Here is a 21608-nt window from a genome sequence, read left to right as displayed (position 1 = left end):
TGAGTCACAGCTTCTGTGAATATTCAACAAGGTTGGTGGAAGGTTTTTTATTTTTTACACCCAGTGAATAACAGTTTGCTTGGTTTTGAAGTCTCAGAAGGAATGAAATGACTGTGTTGAAATGTTTTGATCAAAGCTGTTTGCATTTCATACTATATTCTACTCATTTATTATCAATAGCTTGACTGTAAGAAGGGATTTCTTATCAGAGCACTGCCTCCTGAAAGTTCTTGATACTTGCAAAGTAGTCCTTAAATGCTAATTAAGCAAGGCTTAGCATAAATTGGAAGAAAAATGTATTTCTAAATGTACAAACACTTTAAAATTAATTTTGCCTACAGACTATCGATCATACCAAAATTCTGCATTATAATCTTGATAATCCTAAACATAATACTATTCACGTTAATAGCCTGCCAATTGGTAGCAACTTTTCAAATAGCCACAGTTTGATGAAAAGCTTGAATAAACTAGCAAAAAGTAAGCTATTGAAAAAGATCTTGCTAATGCTAAAAGAACTAAAGGAGCAATTGCAAGTTGGTGGGGAATAAAATAGTCTAAAGGTTGAGCTAAATGAACAGTAAATGGTAAACTTGTGTTGACATGTGTCCTTAAATCTGATTCTAACTTGATGCTAACACTGCTTTATCTCAGCTTGCTATGTGCTCTAAGGGGAAATTTTTATTTGCTAGCTTGATAGCTACAACAGCGTTCAGCTGGAAAAACAAGTGGATGCTGTTTTCAGATGATTTGACCATTTGTTTTACCACATTTTTTTGTTAAAGATATGTGCTAAACATGTATATTGTCATTGTCAGGTACAACAAATTATGTATAAGAATTGTTTGGTATCATTAAGTCAATCAACATAAAGTCTTAGCTAAAGTGTATATCAGTCTTAAAACTGAGTCGTGCTTTTATATGCTAGACTATACAATGATTATACAGCATTTTATTTTCATTTTACTTATAAGATTGCATATGTAAGACCACAGTGTGAGAGTGTTGTCTTGTGTTGATAGATTGTGGTATTAGCAAAAAATGTTTTCACACAAACCAGAGATAAGCAACTATATTAAAAATGTTCAGGTGAGTGTTAAATAAGCTTGTCTTAATAAGATGTCTGATGGACTAGAAAGAATGTGCATTGCTGTTTTTTTTCTGGGAATGGTTCTGGTGTGTGTCACTTAACAGGAAAAGCAGATGATTGAGATCTTTGGCCTGGGTTGAAAAAACTGTATGTCACACAACATATTTTCTGTTTGTTCAAATAAGAAGGATTTCACCCGCCCAACCCTTGTCTCGCGCAGTCAACCGCATCAACTCAGTGATATTCGCAGACAGGCTAATGCAGTGTTTTGAGCCTCTGGTTTAACTTTTAAGCAATATCCTGTCAGTCTCCCAGAGAGACATTATTGTCGTTATGATTTATTGCACCCGTCAGTCAGAAAACCATCCAGCAGAAACCCCTCATGATCCAGCCTTGTCATGTTGGCTGTCAATGCAGACAGAACTTGAAGACAGCATTTAGACATTCAGTGGGAGATATTTTTTTCTATTTCTATCAAAAATGTGTTTCAGAAAACCCAGCTAATTCCTAAATTACTTGCTTTGCTTTTTGGCCACTTACACTTTTCTGTATAATGTTCCGAACCCTTCAGGTTTTTTTAAGTCATTGAAAGAGAAAATATTTTTTGAAATAGTAAGACATAGGCGACATCATCTTTTGAGCCTGTGAGTGAAATGTAATCATTTTGTTGTTATCTCGGGACTTGAGCTCATTAAAATATAGTGATGCTTTTTCATATGAGGAACCAACAGCAACAGTTTAGTGACCCATTTTAGTTTAAGAAACACAACAGTGTGAGAAAAAAGCAGTCCTTAGGCCTTTGCCTGTGAAGTACAAAGAAGACAGACATGATTCAAAATATCAACCAAGAAGAGAGTGACAGCTGTCAAGTGAGATAAGAGCCGAGGTGCAAACACGGCCCTGCAAAAAAATTGTTTGGCTTGTTACAAAACTTGATAAAGAATCAGAAATAGATATGTGTTGTGACCTGTATAGAAAGTCATGGGGTGCAGGGCTTTACATTAACTGTTTTGTTTGCCATCCACTTTGGCTAGTGGTTTTCCAGAGTTACTAGCCACTCAGAATTTTCAGTAGACACTATTTTGGTGTTGGAAAATTACATTATGTGTGAAAAAACCTATAATTAACTTGAACTAGATTGACAACCCTAAATATAAATGAGCAGTGGACACACCCAAATCAAGACTTCATAGAATCTTTTAACACCCCAAGTCATTATCAGATGTTTGTCTTTTTTCGATGTACAGTCTTTTGTTCTTCTTTGTCTCATGTTCGTTTTCTGTTTCATCATCAGGTTTTCTCTTGTCTGCTCTCTGAGTTTCATTACACCTTTTATGTGCTGCCACATAGCAACTCCAATACACATCATCTCTTCTACAGAGTCGTCGATCACAAGCGTGCAAGCGAAAGGCAATAGGGCTTCACGAATGGACCAATGAGCAAACAACTGTGTGTGAGTAGTGCACCAATGATGGGGTGCTTTGCTAATACGAAGATACAAAGAGAAAATGAAAAGATAAACGCAGCATAGCCAGATGTCTTCTTGTCAACTATTAAAATACGTTGCCCAGTTTCTTCAATGCACCAGCAGGAGATAAAGCCACAGCTGATTTGAAAATCAAGCTCTTCCTCTACAGCACAATGAGCTGTCAATACAACGGCTCTGCTGGGACTATCTGTTGAATAAACATGTTATTTTTGTCCTTCTTGAATAAGAAGGCAAAGTTAGTTTAAACACAGAGAGCTTCATTTTAACATTGTTCTAAGACACAGAAGTCTTCACAAGCATGTTTTAAACTTTTCTGTGTATGAAGTTCAGCTGTTTGAAGAGCAGCCGGCTGCCAGTCCTGGTATATGTGGGATGACTGACATGTCTGAGACAGGGCTAAGACGAGAAGAGGAGCAAATCTCACTGACACCACAAACAACTTATATAACAATAAAACAAGATACAGTTTTCATCTAAGCGATGGATATAATGACTATTTGGTGTAAGAGGTCATCTGTAGAAACAAACCCACAAACAGTTATTATTGAGTGCTTATTTCTCTCTCAGCTTGGTGAAGCATTGAACCATATTTTCTGTCATTGTTGTTTCTTCTAGCCTGCAATTCTGAAAAGAGGCTTGATCTTGCTTATGAGTGCTAATGTTGCTCTGAGTCTGCTAAACATGTAAATAAGCAAGCTTAGGTGCTAAGACACCATCTAAAAGTAAGTGGTCTTTCTCTTCTAGTAAACTCTGCTGTGGTGCCACAACTAGCTGGAACCAAAAGAAGAATTCAGTATCACAGCGTTTGAGTAAGCAGAAATCTTCCACTGTGTGCTTCATGTGAGTAAACTTATCAAAAAGGATTAAGAATGAATACAAGTATTAGAGATATTGAACACATATACAGTACATTAAAGAACGTATTAAGTAAGTAAGTAAGAGAGTAATAACACATATATTTGCTCATTTTAAGCAGGCTACTGAGTTTACTGTGGTGTTGTGGTCCTGCTCAGCCAGTTAGGGTTCCAATACACTATTAGATCCTGCTCACGATACATTGTCCATGGTTGCCAACAATGCTAACCAATCTGCAAAATCCTGAACAATCATCATTAGCACATACATGCTGGAAATTCAGAAAAGATGCACAAGTACAAAACAAACACAACAATGAAAACGTGTTACTAATGAAACAGTATGCTGCAAAATGCCAAAATAAATCTTTAAACGAACTATTATACCCAGTGAAACTTTATTTAGACTAACTGAGATTAATTGTCTAGGATTAGAAATTGGCATAGTGTAATGACAATGAGTTGTCCTATCTTAACAGCCTGCGATATGAAGATGTAGAATGAACTTCGTGACACTGGCTTGCTTGGACAGTAATATATTTATTACAATCAAAACAGCGTCAGTATCAAACAAGCATCGCGACTGCTTGGAGGACGACTCGGCTAGATGAAGTCTCCTTCTGACGGTCTCCACGTGCCCTTTTCTATAGGATGAAAGTGTCCTCACAACACACGCATATATGGATGTCTCAATACCAGTTTAACATTGTTATTTTGGACTCCATCTCTGAAGACCTTGAAATGACAACGGTCAAGATGCCAACTGTCACAGTCAATCACATTTATAGGCAAGGTGCTTTTTTATTACAAATTCCTGAAGCCTCCTGGAGTTATTTTAAACAGCATAGACTAACAACATATACTTTATCTTATGTGGTTACATATCAGATACTTCAGAGTAATGTTAAAAGTATAGTAACTGCAGGTAAATTACAGCTCCATAGCTTACGCACACTTTTTATTTATTCAGTCTGCAAGAAGCACCACTAGCTACACGGCTATTTGAGAGCTGTATGGTGTAGCCATACCTCGGTTGAGCGTAGAGCAAATGCAGATTAAACATTATTCAGACCAGTCCCCTCATGTAGTGATGGTAACATCAGCATCTAACCTGAGAAAGCATGTGGAGGTCTGTAGTTAACACACTGCTTTGATTACAGATGAACATTTGAAACTTGTCTGTGCTTGTAGTAACTTAGTTTATATTTCATGTTATACTTTTTAGATATGAAATCATGTTTTCTAGATAAACATAACGTAGCAGAATGTACACCCATGCATTCTTGACTGCACTCATGCTTTGTGAAAATGCATTTTGAGATATTTTAAAAAGTACTTTGTATACTTAAGTATTTTTAAAAGCGAGTACTCCGGTACTTTAACTCAAGTAACAATTTGACAGTACAACTTTCACTTGTATTGGAGTAATATTTGACCAAGAGGATCTATACTTTGACTTAAGTAAGGAAGCTGTGTACTATGTCCACCACTGGACATTTCCAACCATTTGTGTGCCTTAGTGGGGACAGAGAAGTATCCATACACATCTCTGGTGGACAGGATTTATTTTTCCTTTTTTTTAACAGAGAGAAAGAAATCAGTATATGTGGACATAGCCTTAAGCAACAACTAGTAGCAATAACTCGAGCATGTCAGGAACAGTGCTTCATTTAAAATTGTGTGGGTTTTCTGTATTTGGTATAATGTGTGTTTATTTGGACTGATGACAGGTTCACTGCCCTGACCTCCTACTGTCTCCCATCAATAACAAAATAATTTGTCCCCCTGAGAGCCCCCACTGGCTGGACCACTTCTGTTGTCATGTCTTCATTTGCTTATGTATTTGCAGCACATTTGCTGCTAACAGAGTTTTGTATTTGTCTATCCATGTTGCTTTTGTAATTTGCAGCACATTTCCATTGTTGCATTTATGGACTTTTGTGTGTGTTTTAGAAATTGTATTGTTTCTGAATTCATAGCACATTGCTCCTAATGAAAACCAGTTGCAGATCAGTTTGAAAAATAGTGCGACTAGTGTAGGGTGGTAGCATAAGTCGAATTGCTGTGGAGAGTCCAGTAAGGACTCTGGCTTTGCTCTCTTGGAGGTAAATCCAATGACCAGGCCTAGCTTTAGTAAAAGGGTAATTTAATCATTTATTCTTGAGTGTGGTTTCTGGAAACAGAAACAATACATGTCAAACTTACTATCCTATCTTTAAATAACTAAAATCTTACTCAGTGCTAATGTAACTATACAAGCATGAAACAGAAATGTACGAAGACAATACTACAACCTCAGAAAATTAGGGCAATTAAAATGACTTACTTCCAATGGATGCACAAATCTGAAATAAGGAACACTCTGAACTTTCAAAACGTATCAACTGAGAACTAATGAATAAACTATCTTCCATGCAGCAGGCAGGCAGGTGTGAGTGATATGTCTGTGTAGCTCCCTCTGCCGGCCACCGATCGGCTGATCGCTCTCCACCGTCTTAAAGTGACAGGCAACAGGCAGCCTTTTTCACACAGTTGAAGATCAGTTAGCCATGAAGGCCACTATAATCAACCTTTACTTAAAACATCAGTCTTTGTCTGCTCTCAGATGAAGACAGTTTCCACAAGGTGTACAAAGATATTATGATATGTAAGGTGACCATCTCCTATAGTGAGTTTGTAAAGTCTTCATGCAGCCTTAAATAACCCATTATTATTCACAGCAAAGCCTGAGGGAGTAAAGGAAGAGAAAGATGGATTGCACTCACTGGCTAACTCCTTTGAGCTGCCTGCTGATACCACTGAACAGTCTTGCTCAAGGGAACTTTAACTACACAGAAACTGCATTTCAGAATTTACATCCCTGAAATCATTTCTGCCATATTTTCTATCCTTGCTGTAACTGTCAGCATTGCTGAATCAGACTGAGCCATGTGAAGCATCTTAATTAGCACACTTCTTGATGAGCTGCCATGGCTTGAACTGGGAGAGGGACAGAAAACATGCAAAAACATGAGAATTGTTCCATATGTGATAGAAAGGCTATCATGCAGGCATCATTCATTCTCCAACGACTGGCTCAGTGGGTTTTATTGTCCTCTTATGCACAAAAGGCTTTAATTCTCTAAATCATGTCCTAAATTACTTTGGGATAAATACTCTACATACGGAGCCATCTGCTTCATATCCATCCAAGTAGTTGTAGCATCCAGTTAAGCTTGTGTGGTGGCCAGAAAGTGTGTTTTTGTCGACAAGCCTTTAATGCTATCTATTTCTGCACATCAAAGCGTCCTCCACCACGCCACCACCCCCCTCCCTCTCTCATACTTCCTCATCACTTCCTGGCCCCGTGGCTTCAAAGAGCAACTTCTCTTTCAAATTTGGGATCCATGAAGCCCGCACACACACAGCGGAGTACCTTGATAAATTTCAATCTCGCCTTGATGCATAAATAGATGTAAATGGAAGTGCTGAAAGATAGAAGAGGAAAACATGCTAATGAAGTGAAACTGCCCTTTATGTGAATAATTTCCCATTCAAATCAGATATTTCACATCACTTGGCATCTTCACATTTTCTATTGGAGGTTTAGCTTCATGTTGGTTGGTGTTGTTTTGTTTTTATCCGGCACCAAAATCTGTCACTCAAAAGCCACACACAGCAGTAGGACACTCATTCTGCTCCATAAGGCTCCCTGTGTTGTCATCAAACAAATGACACCAAATAACCTCCACTGATTGACCGGTACCATCCCTCACAAGTCAATTACCTCTCTCCTCTGCCAAATGCTAACATACACGAAGAGATGGAAGAAAATGAGGGCAAGAGGTGTAGAAAGAGAAGGAGAGGAGTAAGGAGAATACTAAGTGGTAGCAGGATGATTTAAGAGAGGAGGTGCTGCATGGCTCTATTTTTACCTTTCGATGCTGCAGGGAACGCAAGTGTCTGTTCTTGAGGGCTGGGACACAGTTGTCTGTCTTCTTATTTTATCAGACAGACACTAAAACACATCAGGAGCTCTCGGGCTCTTTGTGAATTTATCAGGAGCTGCTCTTGCAGCAGATGCACTGACAGATTAAGGGTTTTTTTGTTTGGTATTACATCTTCTGTATGCAGCTTTCTAACATTACAATGACAGATAGACTGTCTCCTAGATGGATCGCTTTGCCACTGAAGAAACTTCACAACTCTACAGTCAGTCAGGATTACCTATGACTTCAATATCTGCCTTGTGACAGTGTTGAGATTAGCTTTTTTTTTTTTTTTTTCAAAAGAACAGACTAACATGGGTTGAAAAGACGGACTTTTGTGCAGAGTGAAAGATTTCATCTGTATTCAGTCTATCCCTTTTCTTCCGTTTAGCTCAAAGCAGCATTACTGTACACAGCACAAGCATTATGAACAAATACAGTTTGAAGGTAACAGCCAGCTTATCTGCACCTGCTAGATGTTGACTTTGCATTACTTTTAATAAACATACATTTTTCTTTCTTTCTGAAGTGGTGTTGAAGTGCCATTCCTGCATTTGATGCATAAAATTGGGATTTAGCAACAGGCATATCAAAACCAACTGTTACTTTTTTTTGTCTCCAAGCTGAAGAACAGATGACATCATCAGGGTCAGGATAGAGCAGAGAAACAAAAGACATAACTCAGCTGTTGTCACTGACAGAGAAGAGCTCCTGATGACAAGCACAAATGGTGGACTGGTGAGACAGCTCAAGGACGCTAATGAAAAATAAATGAGATTCTGATTTTTTTCAACTCTCAGCTTTTACAGCACAAAATCCTGAATCCAGTGCAGCCTAATGTGGCACTTGACTGTTCTCTGTGACAGCACTTGTTCCACCTCTTCATGTGAGAGCAGAGAATGTTGTATTGTCCTTCATGACTAAGCCTTTATGATGCTGTTTAGTTCACTGACAACTTATTGTCAAACAGCACACAGGCTAATTAAGGCCATAGCAGACAATTAAACAGTGAAAACAGTCAAAGGTAAGAACTAGCCTCATTCTCTGAAGCTTGCCTATCTATAACAGGCTCCCAGTTTACACAACTTAGTACATTTACTCAAGTAATGTCTGTCTAATAAAATATATCAATTCACAAAACAGCAGGGAAACTGGAGGATGTTAAAACCAAGCGGCAACCTCTGGTCTAAAAATATGAGTCCAATGTGGAAGTGCTAAAAACTGCAGTTCATCGAGGATCCGCTTGAGGCTGGCTCTGGAAGCACCAGAAACCACATACACACCAATTCAAAGAAGACAATCTTTACAGCAGAAATAAACATGTTTACAGCCTGGTACAAAAGACGAGTGTAGTCTGGATAGCTCATTTCTCGATCGGCACACACTGTACTGTGATTTTTTTCAAAACGCGGTCATTTCAAAGATATTGAGATTACAAGTCTTCCAATGAGAGGCACAGCTGACTTCATTGGCAGGCGGGAACACTGTAGCTGTTGGCTAGGAGGCTCAAAGCCCGCCTCTTTACGTCACAATCGCTCGACAGCAGCAATATGGCTCCCGCCGATGATTGGCCTCAAAACAGAGCTTCAGAAACAGATGGGTGACGTCACGGATACTACATCCATTATTTATACAGTCTATGGTTAAAACATGAGAGAAGCTGAGTTCCATTCACGTTGGGTTCTTTTCTCACCCTGTCAGGTGTCTACAATTTACATGATCACCAGCTAACTATACATTATCCCTTATTTGTTGTAAACCTGTCTTCTTTTTATTACAATATGGAGGAAAAAAAGAAGGTGCATGCATTGTACAGGCATTAGATTATGTTTCTATAACTCTAAAAAATTTAAACTTCTTTCTTATTACTGCCTGCATACATTTTTTTAGATCTTTTATCACCTCTGTGATAAAAGTGACCAAGTGTCAAGTGATATCCTTCTACAACAAGACTGTTTTCATTTGCTCTATTCAAATAGGGTTTTTAGTGTCATGTGTTGATCTATGGTTGTTGTTTATTTTGTTCCATGCATTGTTTCCCCCCTGTCTGTGTTCTGTAGAAGTTATCCCATGTCTTCCTTGTGTTTAGTGATCCATGTCTCTTCTTGTATTTTCTTGTGTTTCTTAGTCTGGTCTATTTTGTTTCCTGTTTTATTTTGTAGTTCTTGATCCTCGTATTTCCCGTTTAGCTTTACTTATTGCCCTTGTGTGTTTTGCCCTTTTTCATGAACCTTTGATTAACCCATTAGTTTCAACTGTGTCCTGTGTTCCACACCTGTGTTAATTACTCTGTGTATTTAGTTCCTCTGTGTCCCCTGACCTTGGTTGGATCATTGTATATTCTCTCCTGTGTTCTCTGTGTGTTTCTTTTTTACCAGTGTTTTCTTTTGGATTGTTTCATTCACATTTTAGTAAGTTTTGTTTGAACCTTTTGTTCTTGTTTTATTTAAATTAAAATTTCATTTTTCCACCATTGGCTGTTTCACTCACATCAGTGTCCCAGCTGACAGGAGTGACTGACAGCCTTCACTGCTATGTCAGGCTCTGATCTTTAACTACAAAATATCTGATCACTTAACAGTAACTTTTAACAAATCTCCCTATTTGATATACACAAACAGTAGAATACCTTTAGTATCAGACCGACACTGCTCGAGTCTGTTGTGTATCTGGTTTTCACAGTATGGGAGCAGCTCCACTTCTCAAACACCGGACTCTACACACTAAAATATCACAGGGATTGTGCCCAGTCTTTCTCCAGTATTAGCAAGTTTTTAGAGAAATACATGATTAAAATGAGGACTGGTAAAACCTGTTTATCATTTACATTAACAGATAACAGAAGGGACATGATATCGCTTAAGGTTTAGCATTATAAAGATAGAATAATGCTATATCATTCATCACCGTCTATGCGTATGGTGTGCATGTTTATTAGACAGAGTCTTTGCAAGGATTTATCACCAGCATCAGTTCATAAGAATAAACAGATTAACATCTCTCTTTTATTGTACCAGTCTGACAGTGGACGTTAACAGCACTCATATGTATCATGTCAAGGACATGGCAATAAAAACACTTGTTCAGCAGCCGTTTTTTTTTTCAGTGTTTTTTGCCTGCTGCCTTCTATAAACCATGAAATCATATGCAGGCTCTGCTGTGCAACACAGAGGACTTAATGATTTGAATGAAAGACCTCCTACTGGCTTCTAAGCTGTCTCTCCCTCTGTGACATGCTGTTTCATCATTACTTTCTGCATATAAAAACGTTACTACCCACTGTGATCTGTCATACTGAGGAGCAGGAACATTAGTTATTATGTATTATAGTAAATTAGCGTAACAGGTTTGAATTCATAAAGTGTCTGGTGTCACAGGTGTGCGTGTCCAAAGGATGAAAAATCCTAAGAGACAATATACAAAATCAGTCTCTCACTCAGGCCCCAGCTGGTGGAGATGGATGTCATTCTGTGCTCTCATCTACAAGCTCCCGGTTCACTCTGACCTACTTACACAGAAGGTTCCTTCAAAACAAGTTAACCAGCATGTGATAAAAAAGGTGACACTTACTGCTGACATGATTAAAAAGTCCCTGGTATGACAGAGAAACCCTTTTAAGACATGATGTGTCTTGAGGCTTTTATTTTTCCTTCTTTTGAAATCTGAGCATCTTATTTTTCGGTAACATTTTTATTGTCTTAAATAGGTAAGTAGCAGATGTTAAATTAACCAAATCCCTCTCTGCTTCCTGTCAGGCTATAAAAAGGGTCTGGAGCTGGTCCTGCTGCCACAGGGAATTAGTCACTGAATCGCTGGAAGTGGAACATCCTGTTCCCTTTGTCACCAAAAAATCGGATGTGTAATATCACCGTTCGCTTCACCTGCCTCCTAGAAAGTCGGACGACAGCAGGAGGGCTATTGTGCGCTGGAATAGCTCTGTAAAAAGATTGTTTCATACAAAGGAGTAACATTGAAAACGTTGCTTCTCCCTGTGACCGCTCAGAGAACATAATGAGGGCCACATGATTTCTTCTGTTCCCTCTGTGGATTTAAAAAAAAAAAAGTCTCCCCAAGATGCATAGGAAGCAGCTCTGACATTTTCTGTTCTCTACCTGTTGATCCCTTGGCTCCCCTCATCATTGCTCTGTTGCCATGGAGACTCTAGAAAAGAAAAACGGGGGCAAAGCAATGAAAACGAGGCCTATAGTAGGAGGTGAAACCGGAAATGTATCATCACCCTGTTTTATCCCCCCAAGGAGGAGGAAGAAAATGCTGCAAGAAGCAGCGACAGCTCAAATGCAGCGTCTCCTTCTGTTTGACAAGCTTTAGACCATCTGAGTGCGATCTGTGACACCGCCTACACAACATGTTTGTGAGATGACAGGAGGAGGGAGGGAGAGGGAGGACAGGAAGGATGATCTGAACAACAACAACAAACATGATGCAGAGGATTCTTTTTTCCTTCAACAGAGTTTTGTTTTGCTGACTTTACAAAGTGTAAGAAGTGCATTTGTTTGGGAATATTTTCAGTTCCTGGGCTGAAGAGTAACAACCAAAACTAACTGCAGGGGCTATGTGCATGATAATAAAGGAATATTTCTAAACAGGGGTGATAACTACTGGACTAACTTGTATACTACAGTCAAAAAGTTATTTTTTTAAAATCACAATTAATTGTATTTTTAATCAGGTATTTAAAATACCATAATGTTGCATTTTAAAAACAGTTTTTCACCCAATATTGCATCACAATTTACACATTAATGCTGAAAGCCCTGGTTTTATTATATATGTATTTATGTATAATACTTGTTCATTTCAACCTCTTTTCTTAGGCTCTTATGTGCTTACTTTAAAGCTGCTGTTGGTAGGAATGGTGTAAAAAACTGTACTCTTTTTCTGCTGGCTTTGGAGAAAAGGTCAGAATACCAATCATCTGTAAGTGAAGTAATTTGAGATTATGGTGAAATCTCTGTGTTTTCCAATGCCTTTGTATCAAGCAATGTTATTATTGCCCTCATTCCCGTTATCACGGACCAATTAGAGCTACTCCCCAACCCTCTGTCCTGATTGGTCGAATGGCGGCCCCACTATGTCGCCCTGATTAGCTGGGAAGCCACTGCTTCCTCATAGAACGCGAACAATGATCTTTTGTGGGCAGGGTTACGACAGCAGAGAGGGGAGGGGTAGTGTTGACATTCGAAATCTCTCTCTGAACTGGTGTTTATATCGGGACTACCAACAGCAGCTTTAAGACCAAGATATGATGTGAGGCACACGATGAGTTAAATCTGTTTGCAAAATACACACACAGTAAGTGTCCAACTACAGCATATTTTTCAATAAAAAGTTCTAATGTGAAATGTCTCAAACAGTACTAAAGCGAGTGTTATCTCTTAAATTTGTAAAACCTCCCACTGATAAACATCGATCGACTGCCTATTAATGAGGACGGATGTGATCTGAGTGGAGCTATTGGAGTTGGATGAATCAGCAGGAGACGGAGCTCCAGACATGATCAATTCTTTCCGGCTGGGAGCTTGTCAGACTTGAGTTTACTGACGTCACTGCTCACCTAAAACAACACTGAATGTAAGATCTATCTGATCATGAACACTTAATGCTCTCACAAAGACGGATCTTTTAGTATAATCCCCAAGATCCAGATTGGTCTGCTTACACAACAAAAGAGAGAAACAATGAAAGAACATGTTGACTGATTGATCTTTTACACTGGAAAAAATTTGTTGAAATGTGATCAAACATGTAGAAATCGGATGAGGTGCCTGTAACACATATTACATAGCTGTGATATAATGCTAAACATGTAATGCACATTTACTGAAGACTAGTCTCTTGCTTCCTAGCAGAGCAAACATTTTCAACAGACCTCACAAAGTTTTAAGAACATTTCTGCAAAATGAAATGAGTTTAAACCAAAATGTGGGGGAAAAAAGAGAAATATTGACAAATTTAGGCTCTTCTAAAACCCAATTTCAGGTACACTTCTACAGTTTTTGTGTTGAAAATGTACTTTTTCATTAATTTATTTCCAGCACAATCCCGAACAGACAGCCAAATTTTCCACATCGCCTCTCCTATCACCCAGCAGACAGGCCCAGCTGTTAATACCAACTAATCTGTGTGTCTGACGCCCGAGGCTGCTGCCTGCACCCCGCTCCACTCTCTGTCGGAGGTGCTCTACCAGTCCTGGAGGGACGTTTTTTTTGGATTAAGCTGGCATTTATTGTCTGCAGCTAAGAGAAGATGTTCACGACACACATCAGTACACACACTCCTCAGCGTGCTGGCTTGTCTCCCAGTTGGCTTCATTAAATAACATATTGTCAGATCGACTTAGCTGACAAGTTGTGTTCGTCTGAGGAGGAGGCAGCAGGAGTCAGTGCAGCATCTGTTACTGAGTCACCATCTTCTGGAAAGGAAAGAGGGCAACAGAGCAGAGGATGATACGCACACTGACTCTGCTGTCAGCCCCTCCTATAAATGCTATAACACACTATTATGGATCAGAGTGTGTGTTGTAAGTCTGGTGAAGTCTGTTTCCTGCAGCACCATGAAAGCTCACTGTGCTGCACTGTTTGGGTTAGATAAGTGAAAATTGTCCCAAAGGTTGTCAATTTATAGTTAAGTAAGCCCTTCTCAGTGCCCCCACCAATTTTTTTGAGTTATCTAATCTTGCATATAAAAAATTGTCCTAATGTTTTGTGTGCTTACTTAAAATAAATAAAATATTGATAGTATGCTTGAAATAAGTTTACAGTAATACTGTGTAAGCCTTTGGTTCATAGGGGGCAGTTAGTGGTTCTTTATGCTGGTTACCAGCCACAAAAAACAAGGTTAGACAAAGAAAAAGCAGCAGCAGAAGAAGAAAACACCACCTAGTTAGCCAGCCTTTACAGCAGTTTACAGCACCAATCAAGTTCAAGGAGATTATCTTGTCAATTCTAACTTCCAATTGTCATCCATAGTCTAACCCTAATTATCACTATGATGCTAATGTTAATATTATACCTGCTTGACTCCAGCTGCTTTAATCATTATTATCATTCCTACTCCTACTATCATAATTATTGTAAATTCTAATATTATAACTATTATTGTTGTATGTCCATTGTTTATGTTTATGTTTATGTTTATGTTTATTTATTTGCACAATTAAAAGAAAACACACACAAAAAAATAGCAAAGATAAATGATATACTGTGAAGGAAGAGGCAAAAAACTCAGAGAGCTTATTTGAAGCCTCCACCCAAGTAGTGTTCTGATATGAAAAATAATTAAAAAATAATAAAATTGACACATATAAAGACAATAATTCATACTAAAAATAAAATAACATGAGAATATACAAAGTTAACAATTAATATAAATACAGTTATTACATCAACAGAATTCAAAAGAAGAAAATAATAGTATGATATGTATGGATACCTGTCTAAGAATATGTGGTTGAGCATAATGAGTAAACTTAAGTAACAGTGGTTAAAAGTTTTTTCAAGCATCCTTTATAACATTTTAAAGATAAACAGTTTTTCGCCACACTGGAATAAATATTCCAGAATTTGGTTCCCCTGAAATGTATTGTCCTTACTTTGCTGAACTCAGAAGTAAATATAAGCTGTTGTTGTTGTTGTTATTACTATCTGTTTCAATCCATCTCTTTCCCCCTGCATCTCCCTCTATCCCTTTTTCCAATCACAACACGTTGTGGCGGATGGCCGTCAACGTAAGTCTGATTCTGCTCGAGGTTTCTGCCGATTAAAGGAAGTCTTCAATCGATGGATCAGTTAAACCTCCCCATAAATATTCTGAAGTGATTGCAGCACCCAGAGCTTCACTGAATACTTTGCATAATTGCTGTTTTTTGGAGTTTAGTGTGTGAAAATATGACTCAACAAAAACAAACAACATATGAGTGTAGGAGGCAGAAGTTGAGACTGAGCCAGAAACACTTCAGGGATGCAACATATCACAGAATATAGACAAAGGACAAATTGTGTTCTGAAGTATTAATGGATGGTGAAATAAACCCTTTTTTTGATAATTTCATCATATTAATCTAAGAAGAAGTTGTTGACAAGGTTATCTTTTATGGGAGTTTTTGCTCTGAGTAATTTGGCTCAATTCCATTTTGATCTAATTTCAAGTGTCTATAATTTGGTTGTGAAACAAGTTGAATTTTTGTTACCTACAAAAGAAAATAAGATCACCAGCAACAACAAAGACAATTTCCATTTTGTAGTTTTTGATGCCTGAAAATGGTGAGAGGTTAGGTGTATCATGAAAACAGACCCCACGCTGATGAAGCAGCCTTTCTTTACATTTTCAAAAGCAAGTTTTCACAATAACTGACACATTTGATGTTGAAAAATGTGTAAAAACAGCTTTTACAGACAAGGTACATATTAATTCTGCAGGTGCAATTTTAGGGCATGCTAAAGCTGCGAGGGTGTTGCCACAAGAAGTTGCACAAACATTTGTATGACATCCTAAAAAAAAACATGTCTAATTTTAGGTCCACCAGCACATTGACAGGGTGTCAATCACCTGTCAACTTTTCTAAAATTGTTTTTCTGTCACTATCTTTTATTAATGTTGCAAGTTAACTAGCAATGAGATGAAATTCCCAATCCCAATTTCTGAAACTGGGTAAACAGCAATTAATGAGCATATCATTAGACATGACATACTTCAATTGGTAGGGGTCCAAACAGAGAGTGTCATAGTTGGCCCAAAAGCTGCCTGTACCAGCCCTGATATTTAAGTATATTTTCACACAGGCACAAGCACATATAACTGACACACAGAGGATTAGAAGTATGTTCACACAGAAGCCAGTTCCAAAACCTGTTTATATGATTCAGCATTAATAGCGCCTTCCCTTCCAAGCAACCCCTGCCATGTGCCCTTATGCGTCCCTGTATACCATCACAGATGTTAGCTCTTGAACTGTGCTCTGAGTCTGATAACAAGCTGGGTGGTGCCTATCCTCGTTAAAAATGGAGGACACATGATTTCCAAAAGTCTGATTTTGACAGACCATGTGAGAGTTTTCCACCTCACCTCAGTCCATTTTAAATGGATTCTGGAACATGTTTATATGGTTTCCTCTTTGCATGGTACAATTTTAACCTGCATTTGTGGATGCAACATCTACTGTTTACCGACAATGGATTTGGAAGTGGTTTTGAGCCCATGCAGTGATTTCCACTACAGAGTCATGTCTGTGTTTAATGCAGTGGCACCTGAGGGCCTGGAGATCACGGTTATCCAGTATTTTTTTTTTGTAAGCCTTGTCCCTTTTGTACAGATATTTCTACAGATTGTACATTGAAGGTAATGATGACATCCCCAAATTCTTTGCAATTTTATGCTAAGGAATATTATTCTTCAGTGAAGTTGAGAGATTTTACCTCCAGTAGTTTTTTGGGGGGTTTTTTTGTTGCAGTAATCAATGTTTTGCTGTCCCTGTCCCAAGTAGTGGAGTAAATATTTTTCATAAAACAACAACAAAGATTTTTCTGTTTTCAACATCTGATACGTAGTTTTTGTTCTGTTTCCAAAGTTAACATAGGGTTTTCAATGATGATCAGAATCTGTCAAATCAACATTTTACACAGTGTCCCAACGTTTTTGGCATAGGGGTTGTAAGAATGATTTAACAAACCATTTTTTTAAATTAACTGACTGTAACTAAAAGACAACAAGAAGCACAGAAACATCATAATCTGTGAATTGAGGCGTAAACAGGCTGCAGAGCCATTAACTTTATATGCAGGGCTTTTATGGGATTTTTAAATTAATGAACAGCTTGGACTGCATACACTCTCAAAATATACTAAGGAGCAGGAAACAGTAAGACTCAGCACGGTCCAAATACAGGTTGATGCTTTCATCTACTGTTTTAGCCGATGGACTGAAGTGCACTATTGGTGCAGTGACACAGCTTTTTTAGCCAAAAGGTAAAAAGTGAAAGAACAAACCTGTGAAATGTAAAGAACAAAGGGATGCAAATCAGCAGAGTGATTTAATATTTCAATCTCTTACACATGCACTCACCTTCCTCCTGCCACACACACTTATTATGATGACAGCTAACACAACAAGAGTAGTCATTAGTAGCGACAGTACAATGAAGGTGTCATAGCACAGGGTTATTATACGGGTGAATTGCTGCTGAGTAAGAGCTGCTCTGCCCTTTCTGACATTATACCGCTGATAGTGACACAACTCGCTGCTCCATTAAAGATATAAATAGCAACGGGGGCAGACGGAAAGCAATAAGAAACACCCAAACTAAACCACTGGAGGAAATGTAATGACTTCTTCTCTATCCAGGACAGAGAGGGAAGTTTCTTTGCTATACTCAAGGAAAATTAGAGAGCCAATGACACGGAGCTAAGAGCCCTCTTCATGATGAGTGGTGGTGATAAAATAAGAAATATGGGCTGCAGATATGGGAGCAGTCAGGAGTGATGCAGAAATGTGACAACTCACTGGACTATTTGAGGAAACAAGAATCAAAAACAGAAGGAAGCAGAGATGAGACACAGCAAGGATTTGATATTTTTATAACTGTTGCTAACCGAGATTTAGCTTTCTTCAGGATTAATTCTCTGCTGCTTTGTCACTGAATAATGTTTTTTTAATGACTTCAGCTGTCCTGTTGTTAATTAATGCAGGCAACATTTGTTTTCACGGTTAATGGGAATTGTAACACAGTCAGATTTGCTATTTAGAAATGAGTTGATATCCTTGCTAGCAGCTTTCTTAGGAAGAGGATACACATACTGTTTTTAACCTTAGCATACACAACTGGCCGCATAATGGTCAGAATCCTGTTCATGCATGTAAATAACTGTTCACATGCTTTGCCATGCACCACAAGTGTTACTAGAGGAGACCTCTAGAGGGCACATTAGAGCTCAGGCAGTTAGCAGATGTGTGGGATGCAAACAGCAGACACTGATAAGGTTACTGTTAACTCTGGGTCTCAGTGGCCTGGTGACTAACACAATCCTGTAGCCAGCTAAAGTGACTGATGACATGTGTACAGAACACACCATTAGCACCATCCCCTTTTTATTTCTCCAACATTTTCTTCCACATACAAATAGCTCCAGGACTTGTTTCCATTCCTGCAGGTTACTTCTAAAATTGAACTTATCCATCCCAAACCATTTTGACAGGCAAGTTTGTAATCTTCACCATGCAGTGACAAAGACACATCCTACAGATGTAGACAATGCACCCAATCACATCCCTTCTGTGCACACACTGCCTCTACTACTCATGTGGATAAAGCATCTTGTGACTGCACTGCTCTAATTTTAAGGGACATTCACAGCCAATATTTCAAACACACGCAGGCGACCAAGGCAGCCATCATTTGCACCTCTGTCGTATGCCCTCCTGTGTGGGCATAATATTGGTGTCCACAGCTCCATATAGACAAACAGCACTGTTCAGCCCTGCTTGCTCCACCTGATCACAATGAGATTGTGCACAACTTTCATTCAAGTGAATTCCTGTCATTTATTTGCAAGATTTGCACAACATTTTCAGAGAATTTCAAGAAAACGTCTCAGTTTGACAGTTTGGGGATCACTGGTCTATAGAATTCTTCCTCTTGAAACCATGGCTTTCGGTAAAAAAATTAACAGGAATCCTTTTGATGATTTTTTAGGTATTTCAGTGAGGGCCAGATATTACTATTCTTCATACCTCACTGCCTGAGTCGCTGAAATATGAACATCTATTCCATATAAAACACAAATTTCAAATTCTGCTGACCAACTCTCCCTGGTCGAAGACATAAAGTGAAACTATAATATATGACTTTCAATCAGAGTCGGCCCGTACATGGCTGAAGCAATCAATACCCAGAGCATAAGCACCTGGTGTTGAGCCACTCATGACCTGTGCAGACCATCTCCTGCAACATCCATATGTATGAGGCCTCACCAACCCATCATATCAGCACCTCCTTACTCCACACACACATCAAACGGCCAGGTAATGTATGATATGGAAATGACCAAAGTGATTGGCCTCAAGCCCCACTGTTCAAAGGCAGCACGCCCGCCTCATAACATCTAAGAACATCAACATGAGTAGTAGGAATAGCTCAGTGATAATAGCTCAAAGGAGAACGTCTTTCTGATGATGGATAGCTGCTGTATCAAAGGAAGCAGCAGGGTTATAAGCAGCCTGTAACCAAAGTAATATCCCTGCTTACAACAAACCATCACTAACTGATTACAAGAGGATTTACATGTTCCCTTGAGCAGCGGTGAAACAGATTGCTGCTGTTTACTATCATTTTTCCAAGATGGCAAAAATCTCATATTTCTAACATTCATATGTTCTGTGGCTAGACAAAGTTTTTAATTGCCTCTGAAACTGCCAGATGCAACTAAAAAATTTTGCTTTTTTCCCCCACCTGAAAATGTAATATATTCTGGACAGATTGTACTAAATTTAACTAAAATGTTTAATGCTTTTTTTCTATTTTAATTTAGATATTAATGGCCTATAGTTAACCTTCCTGTTATGTTTGTTTCTCTGGAACAGCAATAATGTTCCTGGGTTCATTTGACCCGGGGCATATTCAATTATCCAAAAGCGTCAGAACACAAAAAAATCCTAATACACATTTTATTTAATCTAATTTTTAGCTCCATTTCTAACCATTTCAATTAAGATTTGGTCCATTGGTGTTCTTTAATTCTCACAGATCATGGTTCAATGAGGACAACTCGATTTTCATTAAAATTGATTTTAAACACTTTTTTAATGTACATTGGAAAGCCCTAAATATAAATGCAATAGTTTTATATGACATAGATTTTTGTTTATTTTATTTTGAATTTTTTTATTTTTTATGAAGTGATATTGATGAATTAACATGACTCCTCTTCTGTCACATGCTGCCCAGATTTTTATGCTGTATTTAGCTGGTTTGGAAGGCATATATTGCCTAAAATAGACTTTTAAAAGGGTCGGTTTGACCCGCAACATAAAAGAAGGGTTAAAAACCTTTTTTTTATTTTTTTATATTTGACTGTAAAATTTTATTTGATTAAATCACTATTCAAACGGTATAAATACTGTGTATCTCTAGTTAAGTACACTCAACCACAATCATGGGGAAAACAGCTTACTTGACAGTTGTCCAAGGCAATCACTGACATCCTCTTCAGGGAGGGTAAGCCCCAGAAGGTCATTCCTGAAAAGGCCAGTTGTTTGCAGAGCCCTGTATCGAAACATGACTGGAGCCTTGAGAGGATTGTCAAGAATAGATGATTCAAGAACTTGAGAGAGCTTCACAAGGAGAGGACTGAGGCTGGTGTCAGTTCATCAAGAGCCACCAAAGATTTCAAGGTGTTACTGCAGTCTGTGATGGTTTGGGGCGCTATGTCATCTTCTGGTGCTGGCTTACTGCGTTTTATCAAATCCAATGTCAACATAGCCATCTACCATGAGATTATTAGAGCACTTCCCTCTTCCATCTGCTGACAGGCTTTATGCAGATTTCATTTTCCAGCAGGACTTAGCACCTGCCCACAACGCCAAAGCTCCTACCAAATTGTTTGCTGACCACAATATATTGTGTGCATGTCCAACCAGCCAACTCGCCTTAACCCCACGGATAATCTATAAGCAGAAGATGAGAAACATGAGAAATGGGAACACACAGACAAGCTGAAGGCTGTTTTCAAGGTAACCTGGGCTTCAACAACACCTCAGCAGAGCCACAGGCTGATCAGCTCCACACCATGCAACATGGGTGTGGAGGGTAAAGGAGCTCAAACCAAGTGTTGGGTGTACAAATGCAGATACTTTTACAGATACAGAATGATTGAAAGAAGGCCTTATTGACTTTAATACTGACTTTACCTACCTATGCACACACGTGTCACCAGAAATAAAAATCTAATTACTGGAAAAAAAACGTAGGTTAAAATGTTTCAGCTTTAGCATTGTAAGCAGAGGGTCACAATGAGCTTGACAATGGGTTAAGAATGTCACATTCCATCTCCATCTTCAAGAAAAAGCTGAAATTACAACTTCTGGAAATTTAGGATTAATGTACCGATCACATCAATGCACCCACTAATTTATGTATGTAACCACAATATTGGGAATGTGTGTTGTGTGTTTGTTATATGTCTGTTAGTATGTTG

At 38.5% G+C, this 21608-nt stretch overlaps 1 protein-coding gene and 1 long non-coding RNA gene across 2 annotated transcripts in view; one reads left to right on the top strand and one right to left on the bottom strand.

Annotated features, from left to right (window-relative positions):
• dner (delta/notch-like EGF repeat containing) overlaps window positions 1–21608 on the bottom strand; it is a 68912-nt gene that overhangs the window by 38872 nt on the left and 8432 nt on the right. The gene's annotated exons all lie outside the window — the stretch shown is intronic.
• Window positions 2401–11379, top strand: LOC117825951. Its single transcript, XR_004633942.1, has 3 exons — window positions 2401–2543; window positions 3324–3419; window positions 11157–11379. It is a non-coding gene; the product is annotated as an uncharacterized LOC117825951 (long non-coding RNA).

Source organism: Notolabrus celidotus, chromosome 14, assembly GCF_009762535.1.
Source record: "Notolabrus celidotus isolate fNotCel1 chromosome 14, fNotCel1.pri, whole genome shotgun sequence".
NCBI lineage: Eukaryota > Metazoa > Chordata > Actinopteri > Labriformes > Labridae > Notolabrus > Notolabrus celidotus.
Note: the sequence above shows the minus strand (reverse complement) of the source record. Positions and strands in the feature narration are given on the sequence as shown.